Source organism: Mandrillus leucophaeus, unplaced genomic scaffold, assembly GCF_000951045.1.
Source record: "Mandrillus leucophaeus isolate KB7577 unplaced genomic scaffold, Mleu.le_1.0 Scaffold188, whole genome shotgun sequence".
In the NCBI taxonomy this organism is placed as follows: domain Eukaryota; kingdom Metazoa; phylum Chordata; class Mammalia; order Primates; family Cercopithecidae; genus Mandrillus; species Mandrillus leucophaeus.
In genome coordinates this window covers 1,527,300-1,534,941 of record NW_012101898.1, presented here as the reverse complement: position 1 = coordinate 1,534,941, position 7,642 = coordinate 1,527,300, and the positions used below count along the sequence as shown (strand labels likewise).

The 7,642-nt window shown below is 35.9% G+C and overlaps 1 protein-coding gene across 1 annotated transcript in view; it reads left to right on the top strand.

Moving 5' to 3' along the window:
- Nucleotides 1-7,642, top strand: part of SEMA5A (sema domain, seven thrombospondin repeats (type 1 and type 1-like), transmembrane domain (TM) and short cytoplasmic domain, (semaphorin) 5A) — a 372,837-nt gene that overhangs the window by 83,354 nt on the left and 281,841 nt on the right. The window lies entirely within an intron of this gene.

Genomic DNA, 7,642 nt, shown 5'->3' with positions numbered 1-7,642 from the left:
GATGTGCTTAGGGAATTTTTTGGTTTAGATTTCTTCATATATATGTTGAATATACATGTCTCCATATATGAAGAAATCCAAACAGTAAAGATTCATAGTTTGCATATATATATATACACACACACACATACACACACACACCCCCCCGTATGAATCTTTAGTGGCCAGTTCCAAGGAAGCTGCTGGGATTCTTGAGTTTAAATTACTTCCTATTATTAATATGAAATTAAAGTTAAAAATAAATTGAGGCAATTTATAATACCCCCTCTAATGGGTCATAACACTATAAGATAACTACCCTCTGTTGGAATTCTTCTGTATAATTTAAAGCATGATATATTAATTAATAATTTACAATAGCTATTCCAACGAGATATTCACATTGATTATTTTTTTAAATTATGTTTTATATTTATTGGGCAAGGAGAGACTTGTCTCCCCCACAGCTCTCAAAAATCACGATTCTGAGCTCATTTTTTTTTTTTTTTGCCTGTGTTTATCATATGTTCTTGGTGTCATAGAAGTGGATTTTAAAGATTATTTTTATTAAAATTTTTCAGGAGTTAAAAACTAAGGTGTATTGATCATAGTTAAGGTATTATTGGAACATAGACATTCATTTGCATGTTATTGGCCTATAAGAATAGTTAATAAAGTTTTATTTGGAATTCAGACATACTGTGTTTTATTTTTTTTGTAGCATAACGTCTGTGGCTGCTAATCAGCTAACTTGACCAATAGCAACAGAGACTGTCTGGCCTACCAAGCTTAAAATATAAACTATGTGACTCTCCCTTTAAGAAAAAGTTTGTCACCTATTATCATACCTAGTACTTAGCAAGTTCTCAATGAATATTTCCTGAATTGATAAAGGAACACAATATGACTCAGTTTTTTTTTTCTTTCTTTTTTTTTTTTTTAAAGTTTATCAATGTTTGATTGGTGTGTTTATTTGGACTCCCTGTGTAATAATTACATGATCCCCAGTTGATCTTGACCCAGAAGTTTGTAACCTGAGATAGTGTTACCAACCGTCCTCCTCAGATTCTAGGCCCTTATATTTCGTTTCTCCTCAGATTCTAGGTTCTTACATCTGTTCCCTTGGTGAAGATTTTCTGTCAGATGCTGTTTTATATACCCATTTATTCAAACATATTTACTCTACTTTTTAAATAACGTTCTGGAAGATTTATAGTTGATTATGTATATTTTATGTAGATGAGGACTAAGATTTTACTAGTTTCAGAGAATATGAGCCAAGTTGAGTTAACTGCCATTGAAATAACTCTGCCCTCCTAGAAGCTGAACACTCACATGCAGAAGACTTATTCCTCCCTTGCAAGTGAGTCCAGTGCGGTCTGTGGGGCTTGTCTCCATGCTGCCGTTCAGGAGGCCACAGTGTCCTCTGTCTCATGGTATCCCAATTTCAACCCATGCCTCCAGGGGCAGTAGGGAAGAAAGACAAAGTCGAGTGGAGGATCATGCAAAGGATCATGCCATGCCAGAAAGTGCATCCCTTGTGCCCAAATTCCACTGGCCACAACTCAGTCACATAGCTTCAAGAAACCGCAAGGCGGGTTGGGAAGCGTGGTTTGTATGCATTCAGACACTGACAGATAGTAGCATTTTCTCCTAGTCAGTGCTAGGGAAAACAAGACTGGCCCCTGGGGATACACTTAACTGTTCCCTGTTCTACCCTCATCTCACCCTGCCATACCATTCTAATTTTTTGCTACATACAAACAGATTTCTTCATGCTTCTAACATTCTGTAAATAACAAGCAGGAATACTTTGAGCAAGCCACTTAACCTTTCTGTACCTCAGTTTTCTCTATAGTACATTTTGGAGAGGACAGCCAGGAAGAACAGTACACTGGGTTTATCCCTAAATTCTCTGTCAGGATTAAATTTTTAATGTGCATCATCCTTCCACTTGCTCTTTCTTCTGTCATGCTTACGTAATGCCTGAATTCCTGTTTGTTTAAGGAAAACATTCCCTACTAATTTGAAACTTGGCATTATGCTTATTTGATGTAACTTTAATGACCTACTTTGTCATGAAATCATGATGACGGCAACAAAAATAATAGCAGGCATCACTCATTATGCCCTTACTCTGTTCTTGGCTCTTTGCAAGCATCATCTCATTGAGTTCTCCAGTAGCACTAAAGTAGGGGTATTATTTTCAACATTCAACAGCAGAGGAGTTGAGGTCTAGAAGTTTATGTGGTTTAGCCAAGATCAGCCAGCTGATAGGTGGTAGAGCTAGGGTTTGGACCTGGGTATGTAGGGCTCCAGAGGACAATTGCTGCTTTATTGTACTCATTTGTACTGGCCAAACTACCTCCTATAGTTGACATCTGCCTTACAGTGAATATAACTGTTAATTTTTAATTGAAGTTCATATATGAGTTTTAGGTCAGGTACCCTGGAAACACAATCTGAGACAGGGGTTCTCAAGCATGTGATTTATTTAAGGCATGCTCTGAAAGGGTAGGGAGTGAGTGACATAGCAAAGAAAGGCAGTAGGCAAAAATTTACTGTCAGCTGGAGTATAGCCTCAACCCAATCCCAGATACAGCTCTGGAGCATAAATAGAACCACTGTCGATCCCATTTGAGGTAAGGGCTGTGGCGATTTATAACCAAGTCTCCCTTGTTCTTCGGCTGTCAAATTTGGAGTGTTTGGTGACGTAACTTCACCAAAGTAGCTCTCATTAACCAGGAGCAGTTCTCTAAAGCGTTGGGAAGCTATGAACCAGGATCAGCCAACACTGACAGCAGCCAAGCATACAGCATCCTGTTTCATAAGAAGAGCTGGATGGGGTGCCAATAGCACCCACTATGATTGATAATACTCAATACTTTTAGGTATCTTACTTAGAGTTTTCCTGATGTTCCTGACTCTGACTGTACAGACACTAGTCTCTGCCACTGAAATCAAGTGTTTATATGTCTTTGAGAAAAAAATGCATACTTTATTATTGAATTCATTCTTTTGTGTTGTGCATATCTTAATTTCTAATAACTCTCTTTATCCATTTCTAAATTGTTGCTTTGCTTGTGACCTCAAAAACTAATTTGAAGATGCATGAATATTTTTGTCAGTCATGTATATCATTCAGTTTCATGAAATGAAGTCAGGCAATTTCTGTAATCCAAAGCAAACACTGTCTGACAATCACAAGCTGCTAGATAAATGGAGGGGTTCATTTCATTTATCTAAAATGCATTTCTCCATCTATTTCAAAAATGGCCCCTGTACCTGCCATGACTGCTGAGTGACGGACATGCTCAGAATTCTCTGCCCTGTGTTCATTTCCCTAACCTGTATGCCCCTTGCAAAATGCCAACAAAAATAAATAAGCCGACGTACCAGGAAAACTCGTTGCTCCAAATTTTAGTAATGTTTTCTTGTTTGAGTAAGAGATCATGTGTTCTGTAAGCTGTCTCCCAATTACCTAAGAACCAAGTGAAAATAAAAAGCAAAGGGGAAACATAAATAATAAAAAACAAAAAAACAAAAAACGAGTCACATTGGCTGACCACTGTCTGGAGTGGATGGATTGAAACTCTTAATTTGGTGACTCTTTAACATGTAAGCCATTTGTCATTCAGAATGTATCGATAACTGTCACAGAGATGGGTAGAATCATTGTAGATAGGGCTGCGATGGGCAACACCCTTGTTTAACGTATGTTTGTCAAACAGTCCTTTTGCTGTGCTCTCATAGCTAACCTTTAAGAGTTTATATAATACTTCTTCATTAGAACACAATGTTTAATCTGCTTGTATCAATTCTTACTGTGGCGGGGGCTTTTGCCGCTTTTTCAAGTGATACTGCGTGATCCCTTCAATGATTTTATATGGGTTGGTTGTACAGTTTAATTTTTGAAATTCAGTTCTTTCAATTTTTGGTAATACTCAGTTATTATTTACATGCATCTTAGATTGCAGAGGCAAGTTGCCTATGCAGAAATTCCCTACTAAGAATAGTCTACTTCCTAAGAAAATAGACATGACTATCCATGTAATTTTGATAGTATTTGGAGTCCAAAGACCTCATGCAATTCATTGCCTAAAAATTGCTAAGCACCATTTGAATAAAAGAGCATCAAAATCACGTGCAATTTTAAACCATAGCCATTAGCTTCTGATTCAAGATGAAGGGAACATATTTACTGTTCTTTCATTGATTTAAAATAAAGCATTTAAGTGACAATACAGGTACATCAAAGGAAAATCTCTGTAACACAAGAGGCACCCTACCCAGCTCTCCTTATGGAATAGGGCACCCTATCCCTGGCTGTTGTGAGGGTTGGTTGATACTGGTTCATAGCCACCCCTTCCTCTGGAGAATTGCTCTTGGCTGATGAAATTCACAGATGATCCAGTTAGTAAAGTTAGCAGAAGGTGACTTTAAATAATTGTGATTTATATAAGGAAGAAAGTAGAGGATAATTTAGATAGATTAGTTAAGGAGTGGAGAATTTTACCAGAACATTAGAATAAAAAAGAATTGAATAAATTTTCTGTAATTTTTAAAAAAATATATGACATGTGGAACTAAATGAATAATTTTAACAGCAGATTAGATGTAGCAGAATATTGTATTGGTGAACTGGAAGACCAGTCTGTGGAAAATATTCGAACTGCAGTACAGAGAGGAATTGGACAGGGTAGATAAAAGAGTATGAGACACACATAACACCTTCAAAACTCTAACTCACATACAGTCTCAAAAGGAGAAGAGAGAGAATAAGGCAGAAGCTATATGCCTAGTAATTATCACTGAAACTTTTCCAAAGTGATGAAAGGTGTCAACTCACAGACTAAGAAGCTCTGCAAACCTCAAGTGTGATAGATAACCACACCAGCACGTTATAGTCCGACTTCTGAAAACTGGTGGAAAAGGGAAAAAGTCTTAAAAATAATCAAGTAAGAGAAAAAGACATAACCTTCAGAGGAGTAAAAATAAGGTCCACAGCCAACTTTTCAAGAGAAACCACAAACTCAGGAGACAATAGAAGAAGCAGTTAGAACCCAGATCTTCCTGCTTATTCACTTTGTGTCTCAACACAGTGGTTCCTCTGCCATGCTGGAAGAAGACAGAAGTGCAATTCTGGAAGATGACAAAGCTGCTGATACATTGGACCAGGGGACCCAGATATCCCTTGAGAACTTCCCTTAAAAAAGAAGGGAAGAGTTTGTGTGTGTGTGTGTGTGTGTGTGTGTGTGTGTGTGTGTGTGTGTATGTGTATATATATATGTCATGTATATTGAGATCCCAGCCCTTCTCCCCAGTGTTGGTATTTCTCTTTGCATATAGTTTATATGGGTTTCGGTGTACACTTTTGTGGTATCTAATCAGCTTACAACTAGAACCTTAAGGATAGTGACACTGGTAGTCACTCCAATACAAAAAAATCCCACCCAGAGTAAGTAATGATGGCTGGTCTACAAAGCAATGTGGGTGCCCAGCTCCAGTGTTCTTGCAGTTTCCAGTATGAAAAACACAGAGTGAACCAAATTAATTAAGAAACTTGGAAGACAGAGAGACAAGAAATTATGATGAATGTCTTCTGAAATTAGAGATGATATTACCACCATGAAACAAGGAGAAAAGAAATATTCAGTGTATTTAAAAAGCCTTCATAGATTATTTTGAAAACATGTGATCATAGAAATAAAAAGATCCATGGAAAATTAGTAAATAAATTTGATAAAAATTTCCCAGAAAGTTGAATAAAGACTAAGAGATGAAAAATGAAGGGAAATAGATGAATGGTTAACACAGTAGGTCCAGGAAATAGAGCCTCCAATACAGGAGAGAGGGAGGAAAACATTCCTGGGATGAGGGCGAAGGAAGATAATTGTGGAACTGTTGTGCAGTGGGCCTTGGGAGCCACCAGTCCAGGCTGGAGTAGATGATACAGTTCCCGAAGGCATCTTTCAGGAGGATATCAATAATGGGATGTCTGAGGTGTTTGAATGCATTTAGACCAAAAGGAGACTTACATTTCGGTATGGGGGACAAAAAGATAATAACTCCATAGAAAAACAAGAGACAAGTATTAACTCTAGGAAATGTATAATTGTTTTGAGAAACAAGATGTAGTAAAATCTTATTTCATGGCCCATCTGTGAAGAGTATTTGCATAGTTATAAATATGTAGGCTCTGCATATTCCTGCAGAATCATCATAAATCAATACTGAGAAAGTGGGGAGGGAGCATGCATCTATGTTGATGGTGGAAGAGGGATAAAGTAAAAAGGAGCCAGTAAATAATATTTCTAACTGAAAATACCAAGAAACAGCAGTAAAATATTATTAGTTACAAATTTGGAGAAGAATACATAGATAAACGAGTTAAAGAGTTGAAAGTTTTTGCTTTAAGTAAACTATATAGGCTGTATGACATAGAGGGCTTTCTTTAATATTTTATTTTAGATCTTGTAGATTTCTTTATGAATTGAGTGTATGTTTAACTTCAGCTAAAAATAGTAAAAAGATGATATATTCATAAAGTATGAAGGAAATGACATGAAAAAGACACATCAGATCAATAAAGAAGTCACAAAAAACTAAGGACATGTTCTTTCATAGATATAGTTCATCGAAAATTATTAAGGAACAAATTAGAAGATTATAAAAATGACTTTATGAGGAAAGTAGATTTTTTACACAAATCACAAGGTTAACAAAGAGAAAGTGTTAATTATATGAAGATTATTTTTATCACTAAGAAAAATAGAATTGCTATTATATAGATGACAAAGATAAATAGATATACAAGAGAAAACAGGCATACAAGAAAACTGCTCCAATTATAAAACAAACAGGATTATTTTGAGTAGTTGAGTCTAAGAAATGAAAACAACAAATTTGGGTGGAACATAAACACCACAGTCTATTTGTGTGTAATTTCTCAGGCTTTATTATAGTTCATGATAAAATCAATTTTCTGTAATGTCTATTTTGTTTTTCTTCAGCAAGTGATCTATCTTGTACAGAAGGGAATATTTTGCTGGAGAAATGCTCATTGTTTCCCTTCTGTATGTCTTTGAGAATAATGCTAAAAGCAAGCTCAAATTTCAAAATGTGTTATTTTTAAAAATATTTTGTCTAGAATCTGTTAAACTTATAGTTTTCAAGAATTGTCGTTTATTTGTTTCTTTGGATTCTGATTAAGTGATTTTTAATGTATCCCCCTAAAAATATTTATTGGCACATTGTATTTGTACATATTGATGGGATAAAGTTGATGCTTCTGTACATATATATTTGGCATAATGATCAAATCTGGGTATTTAGCTTATTCATCACCTCAGGCATTTATCATTTCTTCATGGTGAGAACATTCGAAAGCCTCTCTTCCAGCTATCATGCCTCCTAGAAACATAAACGTATGCTACAAAGAAACATGTATCTATGTGTGTAAACTTTAAAAAAATTAATGGTATCTTTTGGGAAGTTTTTAGGAGTTGATATTTATGGTGAAGAAATATGAAGTTCAGACATTCTTTGAATCTATCTTCAAGTTCTTTTTAAAATATATTTAAGTTCCCAGCACTTTGGGAGGCTGAGGTGGGCAGATCACAAGGTCAGAAGATCAAGACCATCATGGCTAACACAGTGAAAC